We start from the raw sequence: 19,813 nt of genomic DNA on the forward strand, positions 1-19,813 counted from the left end.
TAGTTTTGGCTCAGTTTGGCTTGTTCTCCTGCAGCCAGTGAATGAACATGCTGAAACACCAGTGACATTGTGAAAACTGGACTTCTGTGAGCTCAGAGACGACAGATTCTGGGGCAAGGCTGTAAATCCAGATTTGTGTAAGGAATAATCTTCCTTTTTAGCTGCACATTGAGCTCGAGCTGTGCAATCTGCAGAGAGTCAGTCAGTTCATATATGAATAGAGAATCCTCACACTGAGTGTTTGATTGAGCTTCATCTGACTCGTTTTGTCTCTATATTTGTTCTTTCTCTCGTTCTTTCTCACCTCATTGATTCAGTTCGGGTTCAGTCAGGTGTTGACGTCGTCCTGGCAGCAGAGAGGCTGTGAACGCAGTCGTGCTGAACCGTGTCTGTGTTGGTGATGATTGTTCTCAGCTCTTAGACGACGACGGTTTACTGACCCGTGTTTAGTCAAACCTGCTCGCAAACGGCCTCCCCCCAGTCGCTGCATGCGAGATTAGATTGCAGTTCTCTTGCATCTTCGTTTGCACAGAATTTGCATAATTAATGTAGAGGCATCCCGTGGAACCCTAAACGCGCTGGAGTCTGACAGCTCTGGGTGAACGTTCAGCGTGAGCCTCGGGGGGAGCGAAAAGAAGAAAACAGCTTGAGAGAAATAAAAATGATAATGCTGTGAGACTTTCCGCTGGAAGTTTCTCGGAATCGTTTGAAGTGTCTGTGCTCTTGAATAGAGCTTCATAAACACCCTGAAAACACTGACCCCGTGCTGAACCGTCTCGTGTTGACGGCGGTTTCTAGTTCAGCGGGTACTAACGCTGGTTCATGTCTGACCGCAGGTGTCTCTTAAAGGAATCCTTCTCAATCTCACCCTCGTAACAAACCCGTGAGACTCTCTTCCTTCAGTAGAACACAGCAGAATCTCAATCACATCAGGTTTTGAACTGATCCCGGATAACACAGATATGTTCTGAGAATATTTGACTAGCATTCCCATTGAATTAAAAAACGTTATTTCTGAATAAAGTTTTTAAAATGTTTTTCTTGGTTATGCAAACATTAATGGAACATTCCATTCTTCAATCATTATGGAAACGTTACTTTTGAATGTTCTCTGAACGTTCTGAAACAAGTAGTAACATTTAAAAAACTAAAACGTCTCAGAAAAAACGCTCCATGAACAACATATAAATAATTTTTTTGTAATCTAACATTAGATAACTTTGAACGAACATTTTAATAACGTTACCGGAATAACGTTATTGGTTGATGCTGTTTTGATGCAGATTTGAGAGCTGAACATCTTCATGAGTCACAGTTTGATCCGTGTAAACCCTTTTAAACATTCAGGGTGTGGCGTTACGTCCAGACTGCGCTCGCCCATAATTCCACATGACTGCCCTCTTCATGTGTCAGTGTATTTTATTTATGACAGCATCAATCCAACACGGCTGACGAAAGTGTTGAAGCACCTCATGAATATCTCGCTCCAGGAGACATGCTGAATATCTTACGTTCCAGGAGATTCATTCAGCTGACGTAAGAATGATTCAGGAGTTTTTGATGTGTTTGCTGTTGTTCTTCTACAGTGTTTTGTGTTGATTTATGCTGTTTTTTGGTCAGCTCCTTTAGTGAAGTCTCACAATATGTTCTAAGAACGTTTTACTAACGTTCAGTTATGAAAACATTATTTCTGAATGCTCCTAAAATTTTCTAAAATGTCCAGTTTTTTAATGTTTTAATTGGCTACGTGAATGTTAGAGAAACATTTTGAAACATTTGATCAAGTATTATGGGAACGTTACTTCTAAACCATCTGAAAAAAATAGTAACGTTAGAAGAACGTCCAGCTAAAATGTTTCAGAAAAATGCTTCATGAACGATGTATAGGTAACGTTTTGAGAACATTATTAAAAACCAGATAACTTTAAATGAACATTATTGACGTTAAAGGATTAGTTCACTTTCAAATAAATTTTTCTGATAATTTTCATCCAAGATGTTCATGTCTTTCTCTCGTCAGTTGAAAAGAAATGAAGGTTTTTGATGAAAACATTCCAGGATTTTTCTCCATATAGTGGACTTCAATGGCCTCCAGACGGTTGAAGATCAAAATGACAGTTTCAGTGCAGCTTCAAAGAGCTTTAAACGGTACCAGACGAGGATTAAGAGTCTTATCTAGAGAAACCATTGCTTATTTAAAAAAAAAAAACACAACTGTATATGCTTTATATAAACAGATGATCGCCTTCCAAGTGTTTCCGCTTTCCGTATTCTTCAAAACGCTTACGCTGTATGTCCTACACCTTTCCTATTCTACTTACCGAACGAACGCAGCGCCAGTTCCAATTTTCCATTAGTAGAATAACCCTAACCCACAGTTGTATTTTTTTGGACCTTCAACCGTCTGGAGGCTATTGAAGTCCACTATATGGAGAATAAATTTATTTTCGACTGACGAAAGAAAGACATGAACATCTTGGATGACATGGAGGTGAGTAAATTATCAGGAAAATTTTATTTGAAAGTGAACTAATCCTTTAACTTTGAGAGAACCTTGCCAGAACGTTTTTGGGAATGTTACTCTCCGTCTGTTTGAGTTGTTTAATATCCTGTTTCGGTTTGCCCTCATGGACATGCAGTAGAGAACAGCTCTTCATGACTCTCCAGTGTTTCTGGACGCTGGCTGTGTGTCAGTGTGGTGTTGGCTGTGCTGCTTGTGTCCTTGGGCGCTGTTTCTGCAGCGTTTGCTGATGCTAGTCCATATGGAGCCGGCCTCTCAGTGAGCATCATGGGAGATGTTTCATCATCCTCTGCGGTGTGTGTGTGTGTGTGTTTACCGTGTTCAGCTCTCACGCTGCTGCGATCGAATACTCACTCATCAGAACATTTGATCGGAGGGATGTCGGATCTATCATCAAATGTCATTGATCATGTGATTCTTTGCAGACGGTCAGATGTTGTTCTTCCAGTGAAGCTCAAGATGCTCTTTGAAAGCATGTTTTCTGGTGAAGATCTGCTGATGTGGTTATGAAACATGTGGATGCAGCTGAAGTGGTTGTTTCTCCATGTTAATGAAGGGCTGATCTGACAGCAGTGTGTGTTGCTGGTTCAAGGTCAGTATTGGTGGTCATTGATCGTGCGGTCGATAGTCAGGGTTATTGAACACTCTTGTGGTTTGAAAGTGTGTGTGAAGATATCAGTCACAACTGGGTGTTTTTACAGACATGCTCTTCTTCTTTAAACAGAGATGAATGCAGCCAGGCCTAAAATCAACACGCGCCAAATACCAGTAAACATCCGTGTTAGTGAGTACATATATATATATATATATTGTGTCAGTCGCCGTTTGGCCAGAGACGTTTTTATGAATTCTAACAATGCAAAATTGTGAGAACGTGAACAGACATGAACGACGCTCAGGACAGTTGATGCTGCATCATCACAAATGTTTTAAACTTTGCCAACTTAAATATTCAAGCTCGAGAAGATGCGAAACTCAGTTCATTATTTGCGCCCTCTGTGGGAAGTTTTCTATGCGCAAACATCCAAAGCGCAAGCCCTGTGCGGGAATACTGAACTGAGCTACTCTTCTTGCGACATATTCAAAGAAAATTAAGTCAAAATGCCCGTCTTGATGAGTATCCTAGTAAACACGGTCAGTTATGTCTTAATTGAACGGTTGTGTATCAGTATATTGGATCTGTGCATCAGCTCTTAAAGTGACAGCAGCCTAATAGTCATTAATGTTATTCAAACAACAAAAGACAAAGAACAACCACACTTTGATCTTGACTGAATAACATCTGTAACTTTAATAAGGATTAATCTGTGTTTCATGGCCGGCAGCTGTGGCGAATAGTTAGTGCAGCAGTTCTTCTGTTTATTTCCATTGAGAAATGGACAGACGGCGGTGGAGAGCGTTGTGATTGATGCTGTGTGTTTGGGAGTCTGATTTATCTGATTATCTCATTCAGACTGACGTCTACAAACCTGATTAACGCCAACTGGAGTTTTGCTTGATGGAATCATTTTTAATCTAATCGTTTCTCTATTTTAAAGTAGTTTCCGGTGTTTCTGTTCAGAGGCCTAAAGTGATGCTTCAGGAGCCGGTTTAAGTGTTTTAAGTGAAGCTCTGGCTACTTCATGACCTTCTGACGTCTTTGAGGGACACAAAGTTGGTGGTCAGTCAGATTTTTAAATGTGTTTTACAGAAGTCTCTTCTGCTCATTTATTTGATCAAAAATACAGTAAAACAGTGAAATATTATTCCAGTGTAAATCAGCTGTTTTCTATGTGAATATATAGTAAAGTGTAATTTATTCCTGTGATTTTCAGCATCATTACTCCAGTCTTCAGTGTCACATGATCCTTCAGAAATCATTCTGATATGATGATTTGATGCTCAAGAAACATTTATGATTATGTTCATTTATGAAACATTTATGTGTGATACAAGATTCTTTGATGAAAGTTAAAATAAAAAACAAACTGATTCATTAAAATGAATCAAACTCTGAATGAACTGATTCACTGGTGTTTTTATGAAGGTCCTGCAGCTCTTTCATAATTTCAATTCACTGCCACTCTTTCAGTGGAACGAATCCAGCAGATTTATTTTGTTCTTGTCATAATAGAGAGGAAAATAAAAAAAATAAAAATTCCCTGTGACAGTGTGTGTTTCTTCAGCTTGACAGAAACATCTTCAGTGCTGCTCTGAACTTCTTGGTGTTCGTTTCAGAGTTGTTCCTGAGTGATTACTCAGTGTGTGTGTGTGTGTGTGTGTGTGAGGAGAACCGGAGGTGGCATGTGTCATTTCAAACACGGCCCAGAATTAATTATCTAGACAGAATCAATAATTATATGTCTGTGAGTTTCGCTTCCATGAATACATTACTGAAGAGAGAGAGAGCATCGCTGCATATATCTGCGTTTAAAGGTTTTTCCTCAGCAGCAGATATAGATGCTATAGTTTAGTGTTTCTGGCGTTTGGATGTGTGTTACACTGCAGCACACGTGTGTAACTGTGTGTGTAATCACATCCATAACTACTGTACTAGTTCTTAAAGACGTTATAATTAGATTAAATCTTTAAGACTTTCTCATTAAATTCTGCTATTATCTAATAGTCCTGGTTTCAAGCTCACACACACACACACACTCACACACAATTTTGGCCTGGTTGCCCGTAGCAACCTCTCTTCAGGTGTCCTTGAGTGGGTCTGATGGTGTTTTTTAAGGGCACTCAGTCAGAACGCCTCTGCTGCATCTGCAGGTGAACACAACTCCCAGAATGCATCAGTGTGCCGGTCTGGAGCTCCTCATTCTCGAATCACTCAAGTGATTCTTTCACACTGACCACTGAGTTTTTGTCTCAGCGTAGAATATTAGAATATTTTTAACTCTTTGAGATAGAATGTCTCATAGAATTAAGGTAGTTTTTATACATTAGGTTCATTTTAGTGAATTGATTCATTTAAACAATTTGGAGTCTAATTCATTTTGGTGAATCAGTTTGTTTTGGATGATTGGGATTCCAGTTCATTTTAGTGAATCATTTAATTTGTATGATTTGGAGTCCAATTCATTTTGGTGAATTAATTCTTTGGATGATTTGGAATCTGATTCATTTCAGTGAATCAATTCTTTTGGACAGTTGAGAGTCTAATTCATTTTGATGAATCTGTTCATTTGGAAGATATATGCTTCATCCAAAATCGAATGCTTCTCTACTATATAGTACGGAAAAAAACAGTATGCGACCAGAGCAGTATGTCCGATTTCATAGTATTTGGAAAAAAGTACCCGGATGACTCTGTCCCATCCCATGAGGCCACGGCAAAGGATTTGTGAATGGAGTTGAAGGGACGTGACTGATGCTGTAGGTCATGTGACAGTAACAACATGGCGGATGTAGTACGTCCGAATTCATTCATACTACACGATTTCAGATGCAGCTTGGGAGTTTAATTCGTTTTAGTGAATCAGTTCATTTGCACTGATTCAGTTTTTTTTACAGTTCATTTGGATGATTGGGAGTCAAATTCATTTTTGTAAATAAATTCAATGAATGATTAATAGTCTGGTTCGTTTTAGTGGACATTTGTGATTCTAATTCATTTTGGTGCATCATTTATTTTTGAAGATTGGGAATTTTAGTGAATCAGTTCTATTAGATTATTGGGAATTCAATTAATTTAGTTAATCAGTTCAGTTCATTTGAATGGTTCATTTAAACAAAGTCTCCTTGCATAAATTTTAATATGCATGCATATTAGTAAATGTGTTAATATCTAATCAAAGACAGTTTTGTGGCTTCGTTATGAATCTTGGCAGCTGGAGGTGCACCTAACGGTTTTTTGAATCAGTTTGAGCAGTTATCTGTGATTCTGTGTTCGTTCTCTTCATCTCTGCACCTGATGCTTGTTTCATTCCTCTCTCTCCTCATGCATGTTCATGAACATTCGAGCCTCTGCAGCCACTGAAAGGATGGTTTGAAGGACTGTGTTGGATCAGTTCAGTGAGACGCTGAAGCTGGACTTCAGTCATGATAGAGACGGTTCTCAGATGCGTGTCCTTCACGAGGCTTGACGAAACTTACCAGTTTATCCGAGATGATGGGCTGATGGACACTAAACACAAGCCTGGTCTGAGAGAATCATGCAGATGTTCTCATTGGATCTTTAGATCTGTGCACAGCAAGGTTCTTCACACATACTGAGACTCGTTGATGATTGGCTGCTGCTTTATGAATATGCAAATATACCCAAGTATATAGCTTAACTTACACTGATCATGGACACATTTTACCCCAAAATTTCCGCTGCGTCTGAAATCACGTACTGCCTGAGTAGGTACTAATATAGTACTAAAATGTAGCGTTAAAGTACTAATGAGGTGCTCTCTCAGTAATGAGGCGTTTTAATGATGTCACTGATGATGTGGGGTGCACACTTCTGAACACAGCTGCTGCTGACGCCTGAATCACTGGATCACACTCGTCTGAAGGAAACCTCATTAAGAAAATCCAATAATTAGTTCTTCCTCAAATGCTTTTGCATTATCATTATCAATCTGACGTCTTGTCAACATGATTTTGTATACAGACAGACTGATAAAATACCCAGAGTGCTTTACTGAAGTCAGCCAATCAGATTAGAGCTCACTAGATAAACTGTTTTTCACTTTTGTTTTATCATGCCGCTTGGCAATTATTCATATTTTATTATTCATTTTGTATTATTTGTTATTATTATATTATGTGTAGCAGTAGTATTTATTTATTATTAAGCATTATTTAATTTATTTAATATGATTATTCATTACTAATGATTATTTATTTACATAATTGTTATTATTACTACTACTACTTATTATTATTGGTTATTTTTATTTATAATTTATTTTATTTTTTATAATTTATTTTATTATTTATTTACTATCACCATTATTATTATTACTTTATTTATGCATTTCTAATGATTATTTATTTACTTTATTATTATTATTATTATTATTATTATTAATATTATTATTAATATTTTAATAATAATAATAGTATAGTAGTAGTAGTAGCGTTTATTATTATTAATTTATTTACAATTGTTATTTATTTACTTAATTACTACTACTATTACTAATTATTATTATTTTATTATTATAAATTTTTATTTATGCATTTATTGTTTAAATTATTATTAATTATTATTATTTTTGTGGTTTCTGCTGGTGTTTGTGTGGTTTCTGCTGGCGTTTGTGTGGTTTCTGCTGGTGTTGTCGGTCGGTCTGGGCGTGTGTTTGTTTGTGTTGTGTCTCATCGGCTCATCTGCTCTGTTTGGTGCTGAAGTGTGTGTTGATGCTGCACAGACTGACGCTGTTTAGTGAAGCAGTTCCCTGCAGTCTCTCACTACGACACACAAACAAACAAACAAATAACACACGCGTCACTGCAGAGCGGCGGCCTCCAGTCACGGCCTGTGTGTGTTTCAGTTCACTTCAATTCAACTTTATTTATACAGCACTTGTCACAATACATATTGTTTCAAAGCAGCTTCACAGAAAACGCTTGTTTCAGAGTTACAGTCAGGAAGTGTTCTGTGATCAGAGACGAGTGTGTCAAGTAACGTCCGTATGACACTGATACACAGCTATAATATAATACAGCTTATGAGGTTAGTTAACTTATCTTTTTATTTTTTTAAGGATAAACTCACTTAATTTTGATACATTTTCTCAGAAAATAATGTCATAAAACATTTCGCTTCTCCAGTAAATGTATCTTTATTTAAGAATGTTAAAAATTCAACAAAATAAGACAGAGCTGTCGTCTGTACGAGTGTGCACGGTGAAAAACCTCTGCAGATTCACGAATGTCAGACATTTTGTGTTTTGCGCACAATATCATCCTGTTAGACTGTCAGAACCTGCTCTTCTCTAAGCAAGCGCAGTGTTGTGCTGCTGTAGATGGATCTCGGATGCGTGATCAGAATATGAGCGTGTGTTAACCATCAATGAACTCAGATCACCTTCTGTCCGAGTGAGTCTGACGCAGGAACTCCTTCACTCCTTCACAATCGTACTGGTTCTATAATTTCAGCTGATTTTTGAGTGAAATGTGTGGTGTTTGGGGCTCCGTGTGCTCAGACTGTTAATTATAGATGGGCTTGGACCTCGAGCTGCTTCTTTCTCGCTGTAATTACCTGTCACAGCGTGACATCAGATCAGAGCGTGACATTGTGCCGGGTAAAGGTCTCGCACCTGGACGGAGACTGTGATTGGCTGACGGCCCTGACAGAATCCCAGCATTGTTTTGGGTGGAGGGAGCTGCTGATGTGTGAAAGGCTGTGATTTGAGTGCCGTGCGGCCCGTGCGCTGAGCGTCGACATGACGGGAGAATAGAAACACATGGACAGAGTCTGAATACAGGGCTGAATACTGATGTGTGCGCAGTGAGATGTAGCTTTGAGTTACTATGGTGTTCTGGGTATTTTGGGTGGTTGCTAGGGTGTTGCTATGCAGTTGCTAAGGTGTTTTGAGTGGTTTATTGCACATAGCTATGGAGTTACTAGGATGTTCTGGGTGTTTTGGGTATTTTATGGTGGTTTGGGTGGTTGTTAGGGTGTTGCTATGCAGTTGCTAAGGTGGTCTAAGTGGTTTATTGCATATTGCTTGGAGTTACTAGGGTTTTCTGGGTGTTTGGGGTATTTTAGGGTGGTTTGGGTGGTTGTTAGGGTGTTGCTATGCAGTTGCTAAGGTGTTCTGAGTGGTTTATTGCACATTGCTATGGAGTTACTATGGTGTTCTGGGTGTTTCGGGTATTTTAGGGTGGTTTGGGTGGTTGTTAGGGTGTTACTATGCAGTTGCGAAAAAGTTCTAAGGGGTTTATTGCACATTGCTATGCAGATACTACGGTGTCCTGGGTGGTTTATGGTGTTCTGGGTATTTTAAGGTGTTGTAGGTGGTTGCTAGGGTGTTTCTATGCAGTTGCTAAGGTGTTCTGAGTGGTTTATTGAACATTACTATGCAGTTACTATGGTGTTCTGGGTGTTTATGGTGTTCTGTGTATTTTAGGGTGGTTTGGATGGTTGCTAGGGTGTTGCTATGCAGTTGCTAAGGTGTTCTAAGTGATTTATTGCACATTGCTATGCAGTTACTATGGTGTTCTGGGTGTTTATGGTGTTCTGTGTATTTTAGGGTGGTTTGGATGGTTGCTAAGGTGTTCTAAGTGGTTTAGTGCACATTGCTATGCAGGTTTTCTGGGTGGTTTATTGTGTTTTGCGTATTTTAGGGTGTTGCTATGCAGTTGTGAAAAAGTTCTAAGTGGTTTATTGCACATTGCTATGCAGATACTACGGTGTCCTGGGTGGTTTATGGTGTTCTGGGTATTTTAAGGTTTTGTAGGTGGTTGCTAGGGTGTTTCTATGCAGTTGCTAAGGTGTTCTAAGTGGTTTATTGCACATTTCTATGCAGATACTACGGTTTTCTGGGTGGTTTATGGTGTTCTGGGTATATTAAGGTGTTGTAGGTGGTTGCTAGGGTGTTTCTATGCAGTTGCTAAGGTGTTCTGAGTGGTTTATTGCACATTACTATGCAGTTACTATGGTGTTCTGGTTGTTTATGTTGTTCTGTGTATTTTACGGTGGTTTGGATGGTTGCTAGGGTGTTGCTATGCAGTTGCTAAGGTGTTCTAAGTGATTTATTGCACATTGCTATGCAGTTACTATGGTGTTCTAGGTGTTTATGGTGTTCTGCGTATTTTAGGGTGGTTTGGATGGTTGCTAATGTGTTCTAAGTGGTTTAGTGCACATTGCTATGCAGGTTTTCTGGGTGGTTTATTGTGTTTTGGGTATTTAGGGTGTTGCTATGCAGTTGCTAAAGTGTTCTGAGTAATTAATTGCATATTGCTATGCAGTTACTAAGGTGTTCTTTGTATTTTAGGATGTTTTGGGTGGTTGCTAGGGTGTTGCAATGCAGTTGCTAAAATGTTCTCAGTGGTTTATTGCACATTGCTAGGCACTTATTATGGTGTTCTTGGTGTTTTGTAGTGTTTTGGGTATTTTAGGGTGGTTTGGGTGGTTGCTAGGGTGTTGCTATGCAGTCGCTAAGTAGTTCTGAGTGGTTTATTGCACATTGCTATGGAGTTACTATGGTGTTCTGGGTGTTTTGGGTATTTTAGGGTGGTTTGGGTGGTTTTTAAGTTTTTGCTATGCAGTTGCTAAGGTGTTCTGAGTGGTTTATTGCACATTGCTGAGCAATTACTAGGGTTTGGGGGTGTTTTATGGTGTTCTGGGTATTTTAGAGTATTATGGGTCACTGTTATGCAGTTGCTAAGGTGTTCTAAGTGGTTTATTGCACATTTCTATGCAGATACTACGGTTTTCTGGGTGGTTTATGGTGTTCTGGGTATATTAAGGTGTTGTAGGTGGTTGTTAGGGTGTTTCTATGCAGTTGCTAAGGTGTTCTGAGTGGTTTATTGCACATTACTATGCAGTTACTATGGTGTTATGGGTGTTTTATGGTGTTCTGGGTATTTTAGGGTGGTTTGGGTGGTTGCTAGGGTGTTTCTATGCAGTTGCTAAGGTGTTCTATGTGGTTTAGTGCACATTGCTATGGAGTTACTAGGGTTTTCTGGGTGTTTTGGGTATTTTAGGGTGGTTTGGGTGGTTGCTAGGGTGTTGCTATGCAGTTGCTAAGGTGCTCTGAGTGGTTTATTGCACATTGCTATGGAGTTACTATGGTGTTCTGGGTGTTTCGGGTATTTTAGGGTGGTTTAGGTGGTTGTTAGGGTGTTACTATGCAGTTGTGAAAAAGTTCTAAGTGGTTTATTGCACATTGCTATGCAGATACTACGGTGTTCTGGGTGGTTTATGGTGTTCTGTGTATTTTACGGTGGTTTTGGATGGTTGCTAGGGTGTTGCTATGCAGTTGCTAAGGTGTTCTAAGTGATTTATTGCACATTGCTATGCAGTTACTATGGTGTTCTGGGTGTTTATGGTGTTCTGTGTATTTTAGGGTCGTTTGGATGGTTGCTAAGGTGTTCTAAGTGGTTTAGTGCACATTGCTATGAAGGTTTTCTGGATGGTTTATTGTGTTTTGGGTATTTAGGGTGTTGCTATGCAGTTGCTAAAGTGTTCTGAGTAATTAATTGCATATTGCTATGCAGTTACTAAGGTGTTCTTTGTATTTTAGGATGTTTTGGGTGGTTGCTAGGGTGTTGCAATGCAGTTGCTAAAATGTTCTCAGTGGTTTATTGCACATTGCTAGGCACTTATTATGGTGTTCTTGGTGTTTTGTAGTGTTTTGGGTATTTTAGGGTGGTTTGGGTGGTTGCTAGGGTGTTGCTATGCATTTGCTAAGTTGTTCTGAGTGGTTTATTGCACATTGCTATGGAGTTACTATGGTGTTCTGGGTGTTTTGGGTATTTTAGGGTGGTTTGGGTGTTTGTTAGGGTTTTGCTATGCAGTTGCTAAGGTGTTCTGAGTGGTTTATTGCACATTGCTATGCAATTACTAGGGTTTTGGGGTGTTTTATGGTGTTCTGGGTATTTTAGAGTATTATGGGTCGCTGTTATGCAGTTGCTAAGGTGTTCTAAGTGGTTTATTGCACATTTCTATGCAGATACTATGGTTTTCTGGGTGGTTTATGGTGTTCTGGGTATTTTAGGGTGGTTTGGGTGGTTGCTAGGCTGTTGCTATGCAGTTGCTAAGGTGTTCTGAGTGGTTTAATGCACATTTCTATGGAGTTATTATGGTGTTCTGGGTGTTTTGGGTATATTAGGGTGGTTTGGGTGGTTGCCAGGGGGTTGCTATGCAGTTATGAAGATACAGTATGCCAAGTAGTTTATTTTACATTGCTATGTGGTTGGGCTATCTGACTCTGTGGTACATTGAAGGGGTTTCTAAGGGGAATTGCGATCACTTGCAAAGGCAACGTGATTAACACATTCCGGAAATCAAAACACGTTGGTTGAGGCATTTTCCAAAGGGGAAATTTGAGCTGTGGTGCATGGTTAAGATATCTCTGGATTACAGTCAGGACACTTTCTGAAGGGGAAATTTGAACTGTGTTGCATAGTTAATATATCTCTGGAAGGGGGATTAGGGCTGTGTGGCACAGTTTGAGGTGTCTTGGCAAAAGGGGAGATTGAAACTTTGTGTATCAGTTCGAAGTGCCTAAACAGGTAGAGCTAGACAGCGGTCCTGACGTGTGAGGAAGATCCATTTAAATCCGCTCTGACGGACAACAAAAAACTCCCTGAAACTTCCTAACTCTTCCATCCAGATAGTGTAATTCTCTGTTTTTACTGTTATTTCTATTTCTTATGCGTTCCATTTTTATTATTATGTATTTGGTTCTTCTTTATTTAAAGCACTTTGAATTACCATTGTGTATGAAATGTGCTATACAAATAAAATTGCCTTGCCTAATGGGGTTATCTGGGTGGTTGACAGGGTGTTGCTATGCAGCTGCTAAACTCTTCTGAGTGGTTTATTGCGCATTGCTATACAGTTAATAGGGTATTGTGGGTATTTTAGAACGATGTGAGTGGTTGCCATAGATTTATAATCTAGAGTTTAGACATTTGATAGACAAGACGATTGTTTAGTCAAGCTCACGTGTGCGCTTCATTATATCTGCAAATACAGCAGCACATCTGCTCAGCACAGACACACTTCTGTTGTTCTTTGAGTCAGCGCTGTGCAGATGTATGAAATGATAGCAGGGAAAATCACCCACTCATAGACTAATGCAGAACTCATGGTGTTCAGAAACAGACTAGAACAGCTCCTCAGTGATGATGATCATGATGATGTTCAACTGCTTCATAGAGATGGCTGAAGAGTGAACAGTGCTCATGGTTTACTTGTAATGAATGAGGATAAATCTGCTTGTTTAGCGGCTCAGGTCTTTAACCAGCAGAGCAGAGACAGTCTGATTTGAGCAGCTGATGAGAGTCTGAGGATGATGCAGCATCATTATGACACCAGCTCTCATTCATTCACTCTCATTATCCAATATAGCTTGTTTGTTTAGGATGTAAATCTTATGTGCTGAGTACACAGCAATTGTAAATAATACAGATTCATTCACTAATCATTGAATGTATGCAAATATTCATCAGGATCCTCTGATGGTTGATTGTATCAGCTCTTTCTGGCACATTTAAAACAAAAACTACTATCACAATCAGTTTATATAAACACACGCTTGACGCTAGAAAACATAAAAAAATCCTACCAACCGATCTCTAAACTGTTGACTAACTCAATATTTGAGCTGGTGAAGCCGGTGAGGTTCAGTTCCGTCTGATCAATGTTTGGTGTTTCCGGGGTTCTTAATTACTGTGACACAATCAAGGACGTAATTATCCTGACGGCAGAGCGGCGCAAAATCGAAGAGGCAATTTAGGAATGATTAAAAACCTAAAATGTGGGGGTTCACACACCCCGTTCTGTCAGCATCAGCTCCAGGTGTGCATCAGTCCGGCTGTGTTCATTCCGCAGTGGAATCCGAGCACCAATAAAAAGTTCCAGACTGCAGCGCCAGCATCCCTCTGTTATGTAAAGGAACACTGGCTCACTCGCTCTCTTTCATTTTTCTTCTTGCTTCCTTTCATGCTCAGAGAGATCAAAAAGAGAGAAGAAAGCGTGATCGAGACGTGTAGACGGCCGCAGTGAAGGCGTTACACAAGCTCAAGTGAGCGGGTGTGTGTTCAGAGCGTCATCAGGAATGTCCTTCAGTTTCAGCATCAAACCTGTTCGAGGACATCTGAACCAATCAGAGAGCAGCGTCTCGTCCTCCATGATGGAGGAGATCTCATAATCGAGCTTCACTGACATTTCAAATGTCCCATAATTACATAAGACTGAAGACCTTCAGTGATCACACTGTTGGATTCTCAGTTTAACGTCCTGCGAGTCGAACATTGTTGATTGGACCGGATGTTTATCAGAAATCACAGTAGTTCTCTGCGTGTTTCTCTCTGTCATCAGACTTTCTGATTAGGTCTTTGGTGTTCAGTTCTCATGGTGTTGAGTGTGTGTGTGTGAGCTCAGAGACGCTCTCGTGTGTCTCATTGCTGTGCTGCGGTTCTCGGCTCAGAGTATAATTAATTCCCCCGGGCCGCACAAGGCCGTTGACACGCGGAGCGCTGCAGCGCACACAGATGCACACGCTGCCAGAGCGCAGACACCGCTAGCTGAACGGCCCTCGACAAAGACATCAGTCTGAGGGAAGGTCAAGAGATCTTCACATGGGTCATTCTGCATCTGAACTGGACAGACTGTCCCTGTCCTCTGAGTGCATGTGTGATCAGTAACCATCTCTCTAGACCTGCTCTAGATCTGCTGTGACTGAACAGAGCCAGGTTTCCATCCAAGGATTTTTTTTGTGAAAAAACTTTTAGCGCTTCAAAATGTTTAGTGATATAGCTGATGGAAATGCCATTTGTTGAAAAAAAATCTCAAAATGTAGACGCAATCATTTTTCTGTTTATCTTTAGCACATAAATTCTAGGTCAGTTAACCACTTTATTAATCCCACAAGGGGCAATTATATAGGGCGGTGGAACACATCACAGACAGAAAGAAAAACATACATTAAAACCAACATATTCAAAGTCAACAACCACATATTACAACTTTCCAATGCACCATGCCTTTTTTATGACAAAATTCACACAAGGAGAGTGAGAAAGAAACACTTCAAATGTCACAAAAAATGGTTTGGAAACACTTTTTGTTGAGAAAAATAGCTGTAACGCAAATAAATGTGGCGTCACATGACAGAATTAGCCTACACACAGCGTCCGTGTTCACGTGTTGCTCCTGTTAAAGCGCCGTTTCTCTGTACATCAAAGATGTGTAACAAGGAGGAGGAAAATACTGTCTTGAAAATCTCTGCAGTTTGAGAAAAATTATGGAAGAATGTTTGAGTTTTCAGTGCTGACAAAAAGAGAGGTCAAATAAAATACTGAAATGTTACTTCTGTACGTTGAAGTGAGTGAAATTTATTAATATAGAATTTTATCTCAAATAAATCATTAGAAAATAAAGTAGTTGAATCCAAAAGTTCTAACAGAATTTTAGAAATGTAATGTAACAAGCCTCAGTTTAGCAAATGCAGACCATTTGAAAAGGGTTGAATAAATAAAATGTTTTAGGTCACAGCTGCATCTGTCTCTAGAAAAAAGCGAAAATCAACAGCGATTTGATGTTTTTGATCGGGTTGATGCTATTGAAGTCTGAAACCAGAATGAATAACTCTTTGCTTTGAATGATCTTCTGCTTTGAATTCGCTTCCAGTCGTGTCAAATTGCGACTGGCTTGACTACACGCTTAAGGCGTTAAAGATTGTTGTAAATGTGCAACGATGTGCTTCTTATATTTATTATTAAATAATAATATATGTGAAAATAAGCAGTATTGCTGAATATCAATTGTCTCATTACTCTGTACATTTTACAAATATTTGGGATGCAAAAGATCAATAAATGCAAAATTATGTGTGGAAACGGCTCAAGGGAAGATTTTTTTAGTGATATAACAAAACTTATGCATCAATGCATTTTTTTAGGGATGATCATGCACACCTTTTTATCGGCAAAAGGCCAGCTGGATGGAAACAGCCTTGAGACAGCAAATTTTGTTTTGCGTATATTTGCTTCGTCAATAAAACATTGCAAAAACTGGATGGAAACTTGACTGACAGATGGAGGGATGGATGGATGGAGGGAGGGATGTATTGATGGAGGGAGGGAGGGAGGGAGGGAGGGAGGGATGGATGGAGGGATGGATGGATGGATGGATGGATGGAGGGATGTATTGATGGAGGGAGGGATGGATGGATGGATGGATGGATGGATGGATGGATGGAGGGATGTATTGATGGAGGGAGGGATGTATTGATGGAGGGAGGGAGGGAGGGAGGGAGGGAGGGAGGGAGGGATGGATGGATGGATGGATGGATGGAGGGATGTATTGATGGAGGGAGGGATGGATGGATGGATGGATGGATGGATGGATGGAGGGATGTATTGATGGAGGGAGGGAGGGAGGGATGGATGGATGGATGGATGGATGGAGGGATGGATGGATGGAGGGATGTATTGATGGATGGATGGATGGAGGGATGTATTGATGGATGGATGGATGGAGGGATGGATGGATGGAGGGAGGGAGGGAGGGAGGGAGGGAGGGATGGATGGATGGATGGATGGATGGATGGATGGAGGGATGTATTGATGGAGGGAGGGAGGGAGGGATGGATGGATGGATGGATGGAGGGATGGATGGATGGATGGATGGAGGGATGTATTGATGGATGGATGGATGGAGGGATGGAGGGAGGGAGGGAGGGAGGGAGGGAGGGATGGATGTTCGTCGGAGTGATGAGATAGTTAGCAGGTTATCATCACTCAATGGCTGGCTGTCTAAGTGGTGTGCGCAGAATAATATAGGTTTCATAGACAATTGGAAAAGCTTTTGGGGCAGACCTGATCTGTTGAAAAGAGATGGTATTCATCCCTCCCGGGATGGTGCTGCTCTTCTCTCTAGAAATTTGGCAAATAGTCTTAGAGCTGAAACATGACAAACCAGGGCCCAGATCAGGACGCAGACAAACTGGCTAAACCGACCGTCTGCTAGCCGCCTCACGTCACAGAACTCAGATAATTCACAGCACATAGAAACACTTTCATCTAGATATTATCACATAGAGACTGTGTCTGTACCTCGAACTAATAAATACAAAAAACTTCCAAAACCTTTTAAGGGTAAAAATTTAATTGATGTTCAAAAAATGAAAATCACAGATAAATCAGATAAACAAATGATAAAGCTTGGGTTACTGAATATTAGATCTATTTCTTCAAAAGCACTTATTGTAAATGAAATTATCACAGACAATAAACTAGACTTGCTGTGTTTGACAGAAACCTGGCTAAAACCAGACGATTACATTACTTTAAATGAATCTAGTCCTCAAGGTTATGATTATCGACACAATCCTCGACAGAAAGGCAAAGGGGGAGGTGTTGCTGTAATTTATAGTAATATATTCAGAATCATTCAAAAGAATTTCAAATATAATTCCTTTGAAGTGATGGTGCTTTATGTAACATTATGTAAGTTGACATTTGTGCTGGCTACTGTATACAGGCCACCAGGGCACCATACTGACTTTATCAAAGAATTTGCTGAGTTTCTATCAGAGTTGGTACTGGCTGCGGATAAAGTCCTTGTTGTTGGTGATTTTAATATCCATGTAGATAATAATAAAGACGCATTTGGATTGGCATTTGCAGATATTTTAAACTCTATTGGAGTTAAACAACACGTGTCAGGACCCACTCATTGTCGCAATCATACCCTAGATCTAATACTGTCGCATGGAATAGATATTGATGCTGTTGAAATTCTACAGCAGAGCGATGATATATCAGATCATTATTTAGTCTCGTGTATAATACAATTAGCCAAGGCTACAAAACCACCACCCAGCCATAAATATTGTAGAACAATCACGTCTGCCACTAAAGATTGCTTTATAAATAATCTCCCAGAGCAGTTTCATCGCCTTAGTATACCTGACAACTTAGAAGAACTCGATGCTGCAACAGAAACTATTGGCTCTCTCTTTTCCAGCACATTAGATGCGGTCGCTCCTTTACGTCTAAAGAAGATTAAGGAAACTAATCCAACGCCGTGGTATGATGAGCACACTCGGGCTCTAAAACGAGCTGTTAGAAAAGCTGAACGTAGTTGGAAGAAAACAAAACTAGAAGTTTTTCGCCTTTCTTGGAAAAAAAAAATGATTGAGTACAGAACAGCCATAAGAAATGCTAGATCTACTTATTTTTCAAATCTCTTAATAGAAAACAAACATAATCCTAGGTATTTATTTGACACAGTGGCTAAATTAACTAGAAACAGAGATTCAACTGCTGACGTTTCCATAGAGCACAGCAGTAATGACTTTATGAACTTCTTTACTTGCAAGATTGATAATATTAGAGAGAAAATTATAAACATGCAACCGTCTACAGTTTCTCTTCAGACAGTGCACTGTAGTGTCCCTGAGGTAAAACTAGAATCATTCGCCGCTATAGGAGAGGAAGAATTATCTAAACTTATCAAATCATCAAAATCAACGACATGTATGTTAGACCCAATGCCGACTAAACTACTGAAAGAAATGCTTCCAGAGGTCGTAGGTCCACTTCTTGATATAATTAATTCATCTTTAACACTAGGACACGTGCCAAAAACCTTTAAGCAGGCTATTATCAAACCTCTTATTAAAAAACCTCAACTAGATCCGAGAGATTTAGTAAATTACAGGCCAATCTCGAATCTACCTTTTCTGTCAAAGATACTAGAAAAGGCAGTTTCAACACAACTGTGTTCCTTTTTAGAAAGAAATGGAATCTGTGAGGATTTCCAGTCAGGATTTAGACCATACCATAGTACTGAGACTGCTCTCGTTAGAGTTACAAACGATCTACTCCTATCATCCGATCGTGGCTGTATTTCTCTATTAGTGTTATTAGATCTCAGTGCTGCTTTTGACACTATCGATCATAACATTCTTTTAAAAAGGCTTGAAAACTATATTGGCATTAGTGGAATTGCTTTGGCATGGTTTAAATCATACTTATCTGACCGTTATCAGTCTGTGGTAGTTAATGAAGAGATGTCGTATCGATCACAGGTTAAATATGGGGTACCACAAGGCTCAGTATTAGGACCGTTGCTTTTCACTCTGTACATGCTGCCCTTAGGAGAGATAATTAGGAAGCATGGTGTTAGTTTTCACTGCTACGCTGACGATACTCAGCTCTATATTTCCTCGCGCCCTGACGAAACCTACAAATTCACAAAACTAACAGAATGCATAGCTGACATTAAAAACTGGATGACAAGAAATTTCTTATTATTAAATTCAGAAAAAACTGATTTCCTAATCTTTGGACCAAAAACTTCCTCACGAAAAAACCTTGAATACTCTCTAACACTTGACGGGTGCTCCATTAAACCTTCGTCCTCAGTTATGAACCTGGGTGTGCTCTTTGATACCAATCTTTCATTTGAAAGTCATGTTTCTAGTATCTGTAAAACCGCCTTCTTCCATCTAAAAAATATATCTAAATTACGACATATGCTCTCAATGACAAATGCGGAACAGTTGGTTCATGCATTCATGACCTCAAGACTAGATTATTGTAACGCTCTACTGGGTGGTTGTTCTGCTCGGCTTTTAAACAAACTACAGTTGGTTCAAAATGCGGCAGCTAGAGTTCTTACTAGAACCAGAAAGT

The 19,813-nt window shown here is 39.7% G+C and overlaps 1 protein-coding gene across 1 annotated transcript in view; it reads left to right on the forward strand.

The window, feature by feature from the left end:
- Positions 1-19,813, forward strand: part of LOC137030503 (neurexin-2-beta-like) — a 94,265-nt gene that overhangs the window by 1,126 nt on the left and 73,326 nt on the right. The window lies entirely within an intron of this gene.

This window comes from Chanodichthys erythropterus, chromosome 11 (assembly GCF_024489055.1).
Source record: "Chanodichthys erythropterus isolate Z2021 chromosome 11, ASM2448905v1, whole genome shotgun sequence".
Classification (NCBI taxonomy): domain Eukaryota; kingdom Metazoa; phylum Chordata; class Actinopteri; order Cypriniformes; family Xenocyprididae; genus Chanodichthys; species Chanodichthys erythropterus.